Below are 17,072 nucleotides of genomic sequence, written 5' to 3'. Positions count from 1 at the left end.
TTGTCAAGAGATCTAGTTTTGAGGAACCTATGTAATGGAGACATTCCAAAGTAAATATGTCTGGAACCTGTGAGAAGGAGTTCTGGACCAATGATATAGGTTTGCCAATTATCAGCATACAAGTGGTGGTTAAATCCCTGGGTGTGGGTGGTTTTGCCCAGGAGCTGTAAGACAGCATAGAAAAACAGGAGGCAAAAGACAGAACTCGGGGGAGCACCAGTAATTGCAAGACCCAGCAAAGGCGGGGGAGAAGGAGTTAATGGCTCTGAGGAAAATTAGGAGGAAGGAGGGTAATGAATTCCCAAGGAAGGAAAAGACTCAAGAAATGGGCAATCTCTCTCAGGCAGGTCAAATATCATGACTGGGACTTGCCATGGATTGGAAATTGGGTGACTTAGCAAGACAGTGTGAGTAGAGTGGAGCTTGGGGCTGAGGCGGTGGGCAAGGGAGGCCAGAAGATTCGTGGATTATTATGGGGAAGAAAGGAAGGCACCATCCCAAACCCTAAGCATTAACTCTCATCTCAATGAGTTGCCCATTGAGAGAAAGAGAGACAGAACAGGAGATAGAGGGGATGCGAGGTAAAAGACAGGTGAGTTGTTCTCATTTACATGCTGAAGGAAAGGAGCCCAGAGCATGGGAAAAGCTAGAAATGCAGAGGGAGAGGGAAAGGATGTGAAGACAGACAGTTGTCCAAACCAAGAGACTTGTGCCACAGGTTTCCATAGGATAAAAGAAAAAAGGAAAACACACACACAAAAAAAAAATCTGATATAAATTCCATTTTTTAAATTCCATTTAAAAACTAATTGCATGCACAAGTAGGTATAGTCTAATGTAAAATGTAAACTATAGCATAGATAGATGTTCTTTCCCTACCAGTCATTTCTGATACACAAGTTTAATTAAAGTGTGTATGAAATTTCAGTCGGAACCTTGGACACATCAGTGAATGACTTGGAGCAATCTTGTAAGTTCTGATAATCAGTCCATTTGCTGAACTGAGGCCAGAGGGACCTTCTTTCCAGAAAGCTCTGTAGGAGACTTTAAGTGGAGTCAAGTGACCAGAGAATAAGATCAAGTTCATTTTGCCCCTTCAGGTTCCAAGTCCCTTGTTGCTCCACCCTCTGACCCCAACACAGACACACAGAGAGACACACACCTGCAAACCCCACTGTTATGTAAGGACAGGACAGCATGGTTCCCACCTGGCTGACCTCCCACTTGAACTTGAACTTTGGCAGCTGCTAGTCAGTCAGCCAGGACTAGAGTTGTCCCTAAGAGGAGGCCTCAGGCAGAGTCAGAGGATCTGGAAGGGGAGAAGAGGCAACAGTAGGGAACAAGAGAAGGACTTGGGAGAAAGAGAAGATGAGTGTGCAGAAAAGCCTGTAGGGAGGTATGAAAACAACCCTCGTGATTCTTGGTGTCACTGAATGTTTCATTATCCACAGGAGATTTTGGCCTTGGGTGTATCAGAGACACACAGGGAGTTAGATGATCTATGGGAAGGGTGACTCTAGGCCAGAACTTAGCAGGTTCTCAGAGGAGGAGAGGGAGGGGAAAGAAGAGGGGGAAGAGAACTGACAGAGGGAAGAGAATGGAGGGTGGAGACGGGGAGGGAAGGTGACTGAGAAGGTTAATGTGGCAGTGCTTTGCTCTTCTCCCAGTTTGTCACATGTCCCCACATCATCAGCCTACATTCCCAGTCAAATGCTGGGGTTGAAAATCTGTTAAATGTTTATGTGACTCTGGTGGAAGTTTTCTTTCTCTTTATTGGCATTCAAATGGTAGCAGCCTGGCCCTGTTTATTCATTAATGCCTCTAAGTCAATACTGAAAGGGAAGACAGAGGACTAGCAAGTGGCAGAGCCAACATCTATGCCTGTGTCTCCAAGAAAGGAAGAACTTTCAAGACAGTACCCTTTTCTTTCTATCATAGGCTAAAAATATAAAAGAAAAAAAAAAAAGAAGCTTCCAACTGGAAGAGAAACTTTACAGATTAATTATGATTTTCAGACAAGAAAAATGTAGCCCAGATAAATGAATTGCCCAAAGAAACAGGCCAGAGGTGAGGCCCCCACTCCCAGTTCCCTGTCCACTCAGGACTCCAAACTCTGTTCTCTGGAGGCAACAGAGAGAAAGGGGTTCAGTGAGAGGAAGTGACTCTGTCTTCCCCCACTTCAACCACATTTAACCATTAGGGTTGAACCTCCTTTTCATCACACACACATACACCTTCTGCATAACATTTCATTTGAAGAAAAAATTTCTGTGATTAAAACAAAATTATTTTTTTAGAAAAACCCTATTGCCTTATGTTTTATGCACAAGACTCCAGGTTCTATGCTATAGAATCATTATCAAATGCAGCAGCCTTTTTTCAATACGAATATAATTTAGAACTTATTTAAGAGGGCTGGATGAATAAGAGTGGGCAGAAGGGAAACATAGTTCAGAAGATTTCATATGGCAGGTGGTCTTTCACCAGGGAGAGCAGGATGGTGTTATTAAATCACAGATTGCTAAGCCCAACACCAGAGTTTCTTGGTGGAACCCAAGAATGTGCATTTCAAATTGGCTCTCAGGTGATGTTGATGCTGCTGGTCTAAGTGACCACACTTTGAGAACCACTGGTATACAGTCTAGCTTTTTGAATAAGAGTTCTATAATGAGATGTTCATGACCCCTCAAACTGAATTTCTAGTGTAAATAATGAACAAAATGTGGATGTTTTGTTATCCATGAAAGACTTTGGCCTTGAGAGGCACACAAAGAGGCAATATGATTCTTAGGCAATATGATTCAACCAGAGAAAATATCTGCAACTTTTTAAGATATGGGGAAATACTCATAAGATTGAACAGAAAGTATTACTTTTCAATGAGAAAAATAAGAATAAAAGTGAAATATACTAATTATTTTATATAAAATGTATTGGCTGATCTCTTGATTTCATGCAGAAATGACAGTTGGTGGTTGGGGTGGGAATAAATGCTTATATTTGTATGTGAATCATATATAAATTTCCACTCATTCACTTAAAATCACTTCTAAACATTGGTTGAGTAGAAACAAATCCCCATTTATAGGTGTATGAGGATCATGTGCACTCATTCCTTCTACAAATATTTTTAAATGCCTACCACATGCCAGGCACTGGGCCAGGCACTAGGGGAAAGGCACGTGCTCATTCCCTTCAGCCCAGTGGAAGAAACAGGAAGTGAGATAAGGGCTAATAGAAGTATATGGAAAATTCTATGGAAGAGGAACCATTTGGATTCATAGATATGAAGCTCTATTTTGGGCAATGTGAGTTTGGGTCATTTGTGTTATACCAAGGAAGGGATGTGAAGTTGGAAACTAGAAATGTGTCTGTAACTCATGGGGGCACCTCGTTTGGACATGTGATTGGGCCTCCCTCTCTCATAATACGGCTACAAAGGATTTCTCCTGGAAATGAGGATGAGAAAGTATGAGAAAAGGGACATTGACATTTATATATTGGATAGAGAAGTGTAGCCAGTAAAGAAGGCTGAGAGGCTGACTTTGGACTAATAGAAATATAATAAGATAGTGTATACAATTAAGACATAGTAATAGTTCTGGTTTAAACAATAATGATTCATTTACTTGAAATAAGATCTCTTTAGTAATTTAATCAATATGCTCTGTGAGAAAGACAATACTCTGAATTACTCTAACAGGGAAGTAGATGATACATAGCATTTCATATATTTCCTGCTTAGAATCAAACATCATTCAAAATTTTCACATATTCTGGTGTCTTATATCAGTAAACAAAAGATTGTCTTTCATAAACAAAGCTCTAAAAGCCTAATTAGGGACTAGGGATATAGCTCAGTTGGTAGAGTGCTTGCCTTGTAAGCACAAGGCTCTGGGTTCAATCCCCAGCACCACCAAAAAAATAAAAAATAAAAAAGCCTAATTAGTTATTTTTCTAATAGTTTTCACTTAGTTATATACACATAGAGCGCCGCCTGTGAGCATTAACAAGCCCATTTCTATCACTAGCCTAGTGAACAGATGTTTGATATAAACCCACACACATGCACACACACACACACCCCCACAATCTTTGCCTCGCTTCCCCATCACCTCACCTCTCTTTTGGTGTCCTTAAGCTAGAAGGAAAACACCAAGAGCATGCCATCTCAAATGAAAGTTGTCATGAGAGTTTTAACATTTTAAGAAAAAATTACTGCTCAGTTCCTTCAGTTAATATGCAATTAAACATATCTTCAATAAGCACCTGCATTCACACTGATACAATAATGAAATAGGGTACGGTCTCTGCACTCAACGACCTTGCTGAGCAACAGGATTTTTTTGACCAGAAATAGTTGCTTGCTCTAGTTAATAAGATTATTTACATCTATGAAGGTGAACATATATAAAGCCTTATTTAAAATGTGCAGATGAGGTTGTTTTGTTGTTTTATCATTTAAGTCAGGAAGTCCTTTTTGTTTTAATGCTTGTTCTAAATTGCTTAAAAATACATTTGTAAGCCTAACGCATATTTGTGCATATTTCAGTTCATTATTCTATTCGTTACATGAGATTTACATGTGCAAAATCATACATATAAGTTCTTAAAATTAAGTCACTAAATCCCCTTGATGAGTGGGTACGGAAAATGAACCTCATCTTATCTAAAGTTCCAGTTTATAATTGGTCATAATGAGAGTGCACTTTATAAACTCTCTGTGAATGTACTCTCAAAAGGCCACTGAAAAGAGAGAACTGGAGTCCATTCATGCAACACTGGAGTACTACTCAGCAATAAAAAGGAATTATCCATGATACACACAACAGATAAATCTCAAAAACATGCTGATTGAAAGGAGACAAACACTAAACGGTATATAATGTACTATATGAATCTATTTAGATGAAATTCCATAAAAGACAAATCTAATTTACAGGCTCCAAAGCCAATCAGCAATGCACAAGGAAGGGCGGGGGCTGACTAGGAAGGGCACAGATGGAATTTTTTGGAAGGTGATGAAAATATTCTACATTTGATTGTGATGACCATTACATGGATATATACAATAATCAAAACTTACCAAACTCTACACTTAAATGGGAGGCATTTATTGTGCAAAAATTATACTTCCATAAAGCTGGAAAATAAATACCTCTTGAAATGTCATTGAAAATTATAAAAATAAATACTGTGCATAATTAAAAATGAATGAACTATTGATACCATAAAATGAGTCAATCTTAAATGCATTTGCTCAATGAAAGAAGCTGGACCTCACAGGCAAATACCATATAATTCCATTTATTCTCGAAAAAGACAAAAGTGTATAGGACCAAAAGACAGATCAGTACTTTTCCCAGCTTGTAGTGGAATGTTCAATCACAGAAAAACATTGCAAGGGACTGTTGAGGGCCATGAAACTTTGTGTGTCCTGACTGAGGTAGTATTTACACCACTGTATGCATTTGTCAAAACCAGGGAACTCTACGCACAGAGTTTGACTATTTGTAAATTTCACATAAATAAAACATGTGAATGTCAGTCTCTACTGACTGCTGCGTTGAAGGATATTGTTGAAAACAAATCCAACTTTGTCACTTTATGGCCAAACCATTTACCATTTACACACACACACGCACACACACAAACACACACACACACACATTCTCTCTCTCTCTCTTTATCTGTCTCAATTCTTTTTGTAGCACTTCCACACAAAGTTAGCTATTTATTTGCTCGAAATCTTACTCTAGGGGAGCGTGGTTGACTTTCCCAAGACACAATAGAAGGTGGCTGTTCAACACTTTCCTGAGGTGCCTTGAATTTCTACTTGTTCTTTCAAAGAATTCTCCAGAGACAGATGTATTACAGCACTTTCCGAATGATATTCACACCCACTGATGAAGAGTGAAAAGAGAGAGTGCAAGGTTCCACTCTGTGAAACAACTTAGTGGCTTAATGTGTTACTTAGGAACCAAATCCAGGCAGGTACTTGGAAAGAAGCAATTAAAAATGGCGACACACGCCTGCCGGAGTATATGGGCCTTGAGACTTCTGCTCAGGTCTTCCATTCCCATTTCTGTGTGCACGCTAGACTTCAAGTACACAGCTCTTCACACACTCCACTGCCTCATGGCCCTTGCTTGTGGGCAAGGAATACCAGGGTGCGCAGAACAGTGTGCGGGTGCATTTTCCCAGCCATTGTATGTAGCATGTTTTCTAATTCTTTTGCTCTATTCAGCATTTGACCCCAGCGATGGGGGATTATGGTATTAACTCTCTACCCAGCACACATTCTTTACAGACTCTCACTAAATACTGTAAGCCTGCTGCAGAGAGGAATAAAAGTGAAAGCACACCGTCTGGTCTTAAGCTGAGCACACAGAGGGTCGTGATCCAATTGGAAGGGAAGCAGAATTTTTAAAAAGAAAGAGGTTTGACCAAATTTTAATCCATGTCATTTTCATTTCTCTTACCCTGTGGATTTGGGTGATTTTATTTACACTGTCAGCTTGAGCCTAGGGATTGGAAATCAGGCTTTTATGGAGATTATTAAAAGTACATACAGTACACTAAAGGTTGGGCTAACTGATATATGCTGCTAAATATATGAATGTGAATGCCCTGGTATTAGATGCCACTGGCGTACATCTCATCCTCCTTAGGAGGTTATTCTTGGGAGCTGGACCTGCTGCGATGATAATGAGATGCAGGCTGTCAGGATATTTCTAATAGGTAGCAAATGACCAGGGATAGAGACGAATTAGCATTACTCGGATGAGAAGGTAGCTCTTTATACCATTAATTCCAAAGCAAAGTAATTCCACCACCCTTCTCCTAAAAGAGAGGGAATTGTAAATTGGGGGGAGTAGGAGGGGAGGGCACAGCTAAGGCTTCCAGGATTTACTGATGGGTTGGTTGGGCTGCAACGTTATCCAGTCTTGAGGCTGGGTTTCGGTGGGTCTAAGCTTCTCAGATGCATCACCGGTAGGTAACCTTTGGTTAGGTAATGTCACATAGGCCTAGGTTGCAAAAATCAAGTTCTGCATCTTATTCACAACCTTGAAACTGTCAATGGATAAAAATGAAATGGTTTAAGATCTCAAAACACCAGGAGCATTTATGCTTCGATGAAGTAAATAGAAGAACTCAAAGACATAGAGGTCCTATTTTGCAAAGTAGCTGACTATGAAGGACTTGTATCCCTGCCAGTTCACGTATCATAACGTCTATAGAGGCTGAAGCAGTTTTTAGAGAATCGCATCCATCACAGTCCCCTCATGGGTCACCAAGAGTGTTTGCAGCACTCGGAGCTCTCAAGTCCAAACACCTGAGCAATGATGTTCAGTGTAAAGATCAAGTTCCCTAAACTGATCAAGTCTGATTGTTTTCACAGCCTGGACACCTCACTTGTGAAAATGTGCAACATTGTCAGACTCCTGGGTCACGAAGGAGGAACCCCGTGAGAGGTGGGCCTTTAGTGACTTCACTATTTGAAACCTTACTTCTGAGCCCCCCATCCCATCTCACTTACATTCATCCTCTTGACTTCAGATCTGGTGATTTTACCGTTACAGCCTTACTTCCTTACTCTCCACACCAGCCTCACTCCAGCTTAAGTGTTTATTTCCCTCTTAAACCCAGATCCTGATCCTCACCCTGGCTTGTGCTTCCCTCAGGCACACCAAGCGCATACCCCGCCACGTCCACCCTGTCCTATGTGCTGCTCTACGTCCTCAAGCCCCCATCCTGTGAGATGGCTCTCTCACCAGGTAAGTCCCAGCCCAGGTAGGATCTGCTTGAGAATATCAATCAAGTACCACCAGAAAAAAATAAAATGTGTGTGTCCTTTAGGATGCTGGTGCACAAACTGCTCTGACTCTGGTCCATGCCACCCCAACCGTCCTTCATGAACTGCCTTTTAAAACTATAAATATATGTTATGCTCTATTAGTTTTCACATGTTTTGCTTATGAATTTGCTCAACAGTTTTCTGAACTAGATAGGCTGAATGTGAGTTCTTTCTCTGGTACAACAGTATTAATGAAATAAAGACAAGTCAAGGGATGCAGCCCACATTGTATATTGATTAAACCTTAAAAATTAACTCACCTGTTCAGTGCTTAATCCCCAACCTGTGTCCTGTGAGCTAAGGTTCTCTGAAAAATGAGGATGAAACCCATGTGACTTTTTTGTATGGAAATTAATAAATAATTTTGATGGGATAATGAAGTTGATATTGAGAATAAATATGTCTCTCATCTCCAACTTTAAAAACAATTTCATTTTTCCCAGACCTCTGGGCTAGCATTATAGGGTTCATACTATCTGAGTATGGTAGAAGGATATAGATTTGACTTGGGGAAGGGATCCCTTATTTGTTCTTCACCTTGGCCTCATGTCAGTGGGTTTGGGGGAATACACTTTCCTTCAAAGGAGTTCAACCCTAGGAGTGTGACTTCTTCTCAGTCTGAAATGGGTGGGGAACTCAAAAATCATTTTAAGACTCGTACAAGCAAGGGTTTTGAAATACAGGCCCCTGCGTTCTTTGGCAATGCAGTTCTCAAAATTTTAGAAGGCATATGATCAATTTGCTTTCAGTCAGGTCCACTTGCCAGTAAACATACCCAGAGTTATTTCCAGGATATTATAATCAAATTTTCTGGTTTTTCTTTGCGTCTTCACCTCCATTTTCTTTCTTTTCAACATAACTATAAAGAGGCTATCAGAAGTAAAAGGAGGGAAGACTACAGTCCTGAGGTGAGTTTTGCTGAAATCACTTAATTCCATTGAGAATTTTGCTGGATATTTGTCACTTGAATTCTTTTTAGTAGCATCTCTTATTGTTTTGGTCCAAAACAAAACAATTTTTTCCAACACTACACGGCCAAATTTCTGGACTCTGTATTTTATTCTGTTTCTTCTTGGAAACTCAAGTATTCATTCCAGATTCATCTCTCATTTGTAGTGAATAACAGTGGTAAAATGTTATTGTTTAACCATTTCTCTAAAGATGTATACCAAGCACATGAACTACCTTCTAATTAATAGCAATAGTGAGACAAAATGACTATCATCATGAGATATGAATTCCCATTATTTTTCATTCTCTCATATCAGTTTTCTTTGTGTCTACTGATGGACTACAAAACCAATGATACATAGGATAATATAAGTCAAGGAATATGATTTTGTTATGTTCATACCCCACTTCTGGTATCAATTTCCATATTAGAGTAATATCCTTTACTCATAAGTCTCAGAGATTTCACATACAGGTTCATTTCTCCCTCATGTCACTGTCCAGTGTGTGCCTCTCTCCTTGGAGGATCTCTTCCAAATGGTAACTCAAGAATCCAAATTCCTTCCACCTTTCAGGCTAGAACCTTAACCCACTGGTCTGTGAACTTTCTGAGAGAAAATGAAAACTGTAATATTGCTGAAGCATATTTAAGGACCATGAGCAGGGTGGTTTACATCCCTCTCTTTTAATTGTTTTTACCAGGACACTGTCACATGGCTGTAACCAAACCTCAGAAAGAGGAAATCAGAACACTGTCACAAGGTCCCAACCAATGAAGTATTCTCTGTGTGCTTAGGAATAGGAAATTGGATTGGTGAGTTTATGGCTCTGCTGTATTAGAATGTATCATTTGCCTACTTGACTCTTCATTGATGAGTGGCCATTTCCCCATTTAACTAATGAGAGAACTGAAGGTTTCAAGGGACTTGCTGTGAATCATCCAACAAGCTACCAGAAACTTTTGCTTTGGAAAATAATCTCCTCTGAAAACAGCTTCACAACACATGCAAATTAATGTATAAACTGCCCATAAATGATAGTTAATCTTGACTGTGCAGGTCACCATAATGGAGATGACTTAAGCTAAGTGAGTTATTATCCATGTACCTAGTTCATAATCCCTAGTCACTCAATTCCTTCTCATTTGAAGGAAACACCTCCATTCAAGGGAGATCCATCACCAAGTAGGTAATTAGTGTAGTACAGTGGAGAGAGCTGAGGTTTTGATTGAGAGATTCCTAGGGTTAACCATAGGTTGTGTTCCTTTGAGCAATTAATCTCACCTTCTCTAAAACTCAGTTCCTTCATGATCCTTCTGTGAAAATGGAGATAATTTACCCACCCTGTGCAATATTGTGAACACCTGAGATACATAAATCAAGTCTAATATTCAGACAATATAAATAGTTAGGGACATTTTTGACTATCAGTGTCTATTCCATATTAGGTTTAACTACTTTTAATATCATCCCTGAGTGTGCTCAATAAATATACACCTACCTATTTATTTATCAAGCACTTACAATAGGCCTAATATTTTTTATAAATGTTATGGAAGATACAAAAATATATGAACCATAGACCCTGCCCTTAGTCAAGTTTTAAAGTCAACAAGGTGAGGTCCACTTTGTGACAAATACTCAGAGAAATAATTCATGTCCGAATTGGCTAGAAGGGTCTATGAAGGAAAAGATTCCCTGAATTTTAAATATTCTGTATTGTAGTTAGAGGAAAGGAGCTGTCCCAGCACAGAGTTTGGTAGGGAACACAGAAGAGATGAGTCAGACAGCAGAGCAGGGAACTAAAAACAAATGAATATTACCACCAGTGCTGCAAATTCAATCTCAGTAAAATCATACTTAAAATTATGAATTAAGAATGGCAATATTCCAGTCCCTTGGGAAGCACTATGATTTTAGATGACATTAATATGGATAAAGTTATAAACATTTTCATGACTCATGAAAGTTTTGTACAAAGAAAAAATAAGAAAAATGTGTATTTTTTGTACAATTTTGATGCAAGGTGTATTTGATGCTATTCCAATGCAGTCTTCCCTATCTTTCCATTTTCCTCCCTCTCACATTTTCTTTTTCTACTTCTATACACTAGACATTACAATAGAGTCATGCCAATTGCCTAGAACACCACCTTGACACCAGAGAGCCATCAATCAATATTGGTTAAATAAACTCAATAAAGTTCTGAAAAGAGTTTGGCTTGGCATAATTACAGCTTATTATTATTTTATAGTCTTCACATCAATTGAGGTGGTAGAAGGTCATCCTAAAAAAGATCCCCCAAAAGACTGCTAATCAACTCTTAAAATGAGTTTATATAAATGCATAAGAAGAAAATTAATACATGTTTCAAATGATGAAATATAACAATCCAAGTTCCCAGTTCTCATGCTAGGCAGAAAGATTTCTTTTCCTCTGACTGCCCCATTTGCATTATTTCCGATTAGTACATTCACTTATTGAAGGAAAGCTCAACTTGCTTTGCTGGTTACTCTTCATCTTGAACTCTTGGTCTGAAGAGCCATTCTCTTGACCAATCATGAGCTGGGAGCTTGTTAGCTGAGGTACTTAGCCTGTTGGAGGGGCCTTAGCGTACCAACTTGTCCCCACAAGGACTCTTACTAACCAGTAAGGCATGGTGTCACAGCCATTTGGATCAAAGCAACCAACAGAAATACCTGGAAGGAAGAAGCAGGTCTCTGGAAGATGCTTGTTAAAAATTGCTTTCATGATCTCACACATAGGTAGAGTTGAAAGAAACTGATCTCAAAGAAGCAAAGAATAGAACTGTGGTCACCAGAAGGTAGGGAGTGGGAGAGATTAGTCAACCAGTATAAAATTCACAGCTAGATAGGTGAAAAGTTCTGATGTCCTATTGCACAGTAGGGTGACTATGACTCACAATATTGTACTGAATATTTTGAAATAGCTAGATGAGAGAATTTCAAGGTGCTTGGTACAATAAATATCCTGATTTGATTTTTACATGATGCTACATGTACTGAAACATCACATGGTATGCCATATGCATGTATAGTTACAACACATATATTAAAAAGAAAATTGCTTTCTAATATTCAGGCATCACATCCAAAGAAGCATAAAGCATGTGGTAGGACAATTATGATGGGATTTTTGAAGTTGCAGAAAAGACTAAAAATGGCCCATTCCTTAGGACATAAGGAAAAATAGGCATTGGGCCAGTGGAAACCAAGAAGTAAGCCAGAAAGAAATGGAAGCTTTTCTGCTTTTCCTTACTACTTCCTTTCTACATGAAGAGCCAAAATTTCTAGCATTTTGTCAGCCAGAGTTCTTTGTAAACAAACACTTCCAAATTCTCAAACCAGCGCAAACGGAGATTCAGAAAAATGCTTTGAGGGCTGTGACCCTGAAATGCCCCTGTGAGTCATTAATACAAATTAAAGAGCATTTGCCTTTTTTCTAACTGTTGAGTACTTAGTTTATGAAGACTGGTAATTTATATTTAGAATTTTTAGAACGTTGACTTAAGGAGCACATTGCCTTATGGATAAATTTTGCCACTGAATGAGCTAAGAATTGACTGGAGTTATGGCAATCCATGTACAAGAAGTGGATTCCCGTTCCCCCCTACCCCCCAGTATGATCATGTATTACCTGTGTGGTCTTTACCAGATCCTTTATGTCCTCTGTGTTCTATTTTTCTCATTTGTAAATGAGGATAATAATATGCACCATTCCTGGTTATTAAGCCTAAATAAGATCGGGCACAGCACATACCTAGCCTACATGTGCACCAAGAGGCACTCGACAAATGCAGCTGGCAATGTTTAGGTCATCCTTTTCCATACAGTTCTGCTAGTCATGTGAGCTTACTAGAGTTTCCAACCCCTTCCTCTCTGCCTTGCATACCTCCAGTGGAACATGGAAAGTTTTCCCAAGTTTTATTATCAGCTCCTCCTTTTCTCATATGAAAAACAGTTGTTTGAGAATGTCTGAGACCCTCCCAGGGTCGCTCTCCCCTCCACAGAGGCACCTCCCTCTGCCCTCGTCTTGGCTCTTCCCATGATTTCCTCTTTCTCTGGGCCAGACCTGGATAAACTTGTGGTTTCCTTCCTTCATGCTCTCTGGAGAGCTGAGTACTGCACACTTGAAAGCCTAAAAACTTGTCATTTCCACCTTGAACTAGTGGCTGACCTCGCCAGACAGCCTGGGAAATGAATTAGTGTCCTTAAGCAGAGGCAGAATATGAGCAGTGACCCCGCTCTCCGAAGCAACTACGGAAACTGTCAAGTGGTAGTTAAAGTTCCCTTTTTCCCAACCCCTTTAATTATGTTGAAAACTATGTCATATTGTTTTTGAAAAAGTTAATGAAATAGTAGGTAAAGGTGAACCAAGGAACATAATTTACTTGGATTTCTTTGCAAGCTTTTGATAAGGTCCCTCATAAAAGGCTATTAAGGAAAATAGATGACCAGAGGGCTCTGGGCAGAAGTCTTTCTGGTGTATTAAAAACTGGTTAAGCTATTTTAGAAGGAAGAATCACTGGTGCTGGCTACTTCTTAGAGCGGAGAGAGGTTAATCACAAGCTGTCCCCACTGTTAGTATTTGAACTTGAGATGTTTGAATGATTTATAAAGGAAAAGAAAGCAAGGTTGGTCAAAAACAAAATAATTATCATAGTACAAGCGTTCCAGAGTTTTGGGGTAGAATGAAGGATCATTGTCCATCAATAGGGAATATATTCCTTGGAAGGAGAGCTGGACCCACCCAGAGGATGCAGCCTCAAAAGATGGGAACTAAGCTCTGAAAATGTTTCTGAGTAAGACAAATATGCTTCCCACTGGCCCCAGGGCAGCCAGACCTGAGGCTGGAAGGCAGAACACAGTGATCTTGCAAGTGTCCTTCCCACCCTTCCTTCCAGCAGATGGTGGTTTTAAGGCCATGAAAAATTAGAAATGAGTGGCATGAGTGGAAAGCATCTAAGCAATATAAAGACACCATTTTGCATGCTTTTCATTCCAAAATTGTAAAAGAATAATCCTATTGGTGAAGGAATGTAATGGGTACTCAGGCATTAAGTGCATTTTCTGCATAATTTATATATTTGACCTGATGTAGCAGAAAGTAAACAGAGACACTTGGGACCTGTTTACTTCTCACTTACTGTAGAAGCAAAGCAAAGAGCTTTTTTCTTACAAAAGGTGATAAACCTTCTACCACAGAGCTTATCATTTCGTGGCTTGCCCTCATCATTACCTTCACTCCCTTCCCCACCCTAGATTTTCACTGTAGAAAGAGACGGAAGGATTTATACAAATATGTGGATGCTGATGAGGCAAATCCCAGGTCCTCTTCCACTCATGGCCCTCATTAATCTTTATGGCACTTCTCATTGAGCCTCACCTGCATTTCTTCAAGATCAAAAAGTGCTAAACATAAAAGACACACTGCAAACAATGGCAAAGTTAGTTCTAACCTACATTTATCAAAACTTCCTTTCTTTTGCCGAGTCAGGTTCTGAGACACACTAGCTCCTACATAGGGTGCTATTCATCCCAGAGGAAAGCATTTATTTTGAGAGACAGAGTGTGTGAAATAAGATGCTAAATGCAGGGGTACTCCTCTCAGAGTCCAGCAGCAGACCCACACAAACACACATCCACTTTCTTTGACAAAAGAAAGTTGTGCAAAGACAATTTTAAAAAGGAGTAGTCTTTTCCAACAAATGGGGCTGGAACAACAGATTGTTTATATGCAAAGAGATGGGGGTGGGGAGGAGAAGGATGAAGGAAAGCAAAGAAGGGTTGGGAGTGTAACTCAGAGGAAGAATGCTTGCCCGGTATGCACAAAGCCCTAGGTTTGATCCCTAGCACAGCAACAACAACAACAACAAAAAAGAAAAGAAAAAAAGTGAGAGGAAGAAACAAAAACAAAAGTTAACTCAAAATGTATATCATAGTTCTAAATGTAAATTGGAAAATTATGAAATTTCTAGAAGAAAATATAAGAGCAAATCTTTGCAACATTGGTTTTGGCAAAAGATTCGAACACTTTACCATAGAAGATATGCAGACAATAAGTTAGCATATGAAAATATACTTAAAAAATTAGTCATTAAGAAAACACTAATTAAAGCACAATAGACATGTCTATTGAAATGGTTAATTTTGGTTTTAATTGGTCATACCAAGTCCAAGCATGTGGAGCACATGGAACTCTCACTCCACAACTGTTTACCACAACTTTTATCATCATAGCCCCAAAGCAAAAATAATCAAATGTCCTTCAACAAGTGAAAGAAACCATGGCACATATACACAGTGGAATACTACTCAGCAATGAATAGGAACAAACAACTGCTCCAGGATGAATCACAGTACACTCCATTAAGTGAAAGAAGCTGTATCTGAAAGGCTATGTGTTGTATGGATCCACTGATAGAACATTCTGGAAAAGACCTGGAGAACAAATCAGTAGATGCCAGGATTGAATATAAAGGGTGACCTAGGAAATTTGGGGAACATGAGAGGTGATGAAACTGCAGATACATGATTTCATGTGTCTGTCAAAACCCTCAGATCTGAAGACCCCAGAGAGTAATTTTTACTGTATTAATTTTTTAATTAAGCCAACAAAACCAAAAACTAATACAAGTCACAATAATCAGACAATAAAAAACTGCAACAAACATTTGTGTATAGGATTGTATGTGAGCAAGTTTTCATATAAGCAATCATATTAAGTTCATTTATATTTCAAATCGCAAACTTCAGGAAAACTAGCCAAGACTGGGGTAAAATTTATAGTCAAATTCTGTTTTGCTCGCTAATGCCTCAAAAGACATTAGACCCCTCGTCTTCCCATTTGCTTAAACACAGAGTGGCTAGGCAGTCTTTTCTCATCTAACTAGACTTCTGCTTGCCTCCAGCTGTGAAAAGGATTATTTGATGTTCTTAAAGATTACCCTTCACCTTTAACTGCAGACACTAAATATATTACCCCGGATGACGCTAAAGATGAATCATCTGCACTACTTCCAAAAGTCCCAGGACAGGACACCTGTGCATTCAAGGTGTGGCAGCAGGATAAGAGCTGTGGCAGCAGGCAACCCCCAGATCCCTGTGGATTGTGGAGACTGCAGTTGGCACTGCAACACTGGGGCTTCCAATTTCAGAAGGATTGTTCAACGCGTGCACCCAAACGTGTTGGAGGTAATAATTTTTGTGAAATATTGTTTCTTGGTATTATTCTTCCAACTGGGGAGAGGGAAAGATACACAAAGAGTCTATTTCTGAAGAAACAGTAATTACTATTGGAGGAAAGTAAGTGTATTTCACTAAAAGCCCAAATGCTTGTTTATATAAAAATACCCTCACTGAAGACCATCATGTGAAAAAGTTGTATACCAAGAGCTAAAGTTTTGATCTGAAATGTTCCCCCAAAGCCCATGTGTTTCAGGCTTGATCACCAACTTGTGGTGCCATTGGGAGGGGGTGGATCCTCCAGGAGGTGGAGCCTAGTGGGAAGAAGTTAAGTCTTTGGGGGCAGGTCTTAAAGGGGATGCTGGAACCCTGGCCCCTCCTCTTCCTTTCTGTGTGCTTCCTGGCAGCCATGAGGTAAGCAGCTGGCTCCACTGTGCCCTTTCTGCCATGATGTGCTTCTTCATGGCAGGCCTATAGGCAATGGGGTCAAGTGACCATGATCCAAAACCAAAATAAACTTTCCTTTTTATAAGTAGATGATTTGAGGTCTTTTCTTTCACACTAATGGAAAGCTAACACATCATGATTTTTTTTAAAACAAGTATCCACTGAAGTAACTGAGTTTAAAACCACTCAGAATTCCAGAGCAGGCCCCAGACCAGATATTGTAACTAACTACTCAAACCCCAAGAGCTGAGTCACAAACAGGAACTGAAACAAAGAGCCAACCTTTCGTTTTTTTTTCATCCAAACTTAGAGACATTAAACTTTTCTCGGGAACATAAGAAGCAGAGTGAGCAACTGTACTGAAAAACATTAGCAGGTCCTCAGCTAAATTTTCCCCAAGATGAGACAGGTAGAAAGGAATGACTCTTCCTTCTGCTTCACTAGTCATTTGTGTACTTTTACACTGGGCACGCTCCATTGCCATCAATTGTCACGCACTCATCCCAAGGCGTAGGTGCACATTTGAGCCTCTCCAGGGCATAGGTGCATAGGTGAGCCCCTCAGGACAAGGCCAAACATGACTATGTCTTTGTTCTCCCAGAACCTATAGAA

General features: G+C 39.6%; 2 long non-coding RNA genes across 5 annotated transcripts in view; one reads left to right on the top strand and one right to left on the bottom strand.

The window, feature by feature from the left end:
- Positions 1-17,072, bottom strand: part of LOC306641864 — a 178,567-nt gene that overhangs the window by 77,636 nt on the left and 83,859 nt on the right. The window lies entirely within an intron of this gene.
- Positions 839-17,048, top strand: LOC306641862. Of its 3 annotated transcripts, none has more exons than XR_013758319.1 (4): positions 839-1,396; positions 7,403-8,766; positions 9,512-9,623; positions 15,795-17,048. It is a non-coding gene; the product is annotated as an uncharacterized lncRNA (long non-coding RNA). The 3 variants fall into 3 exon arrangements; XR_013758320.1 differs by having other exon boundaries at positions 4,743-8,766; XR_013758321.1 differs by lacking the exon at positions 839-1,396 and having other exon boundaries at positions 3,969-8,766.

This window comes from Sciurus vulgaris (genome assembly GCF_902686455.1).
Source record: "Sciurus vulgaris genome assembly, chromosome: 12".
NCBI classification, from domain to species: Eukaryota; Metazoa; Chordata; class Mammalia; order Rodentia; family Sciuridae; genus Sciurus; species Sciurus vulgaris.
The sequence above is the reverse complement of the archived record's forward strand: the minus strand, read 5'-3'. Positions and strand labels throughout refer to the sequence as shown.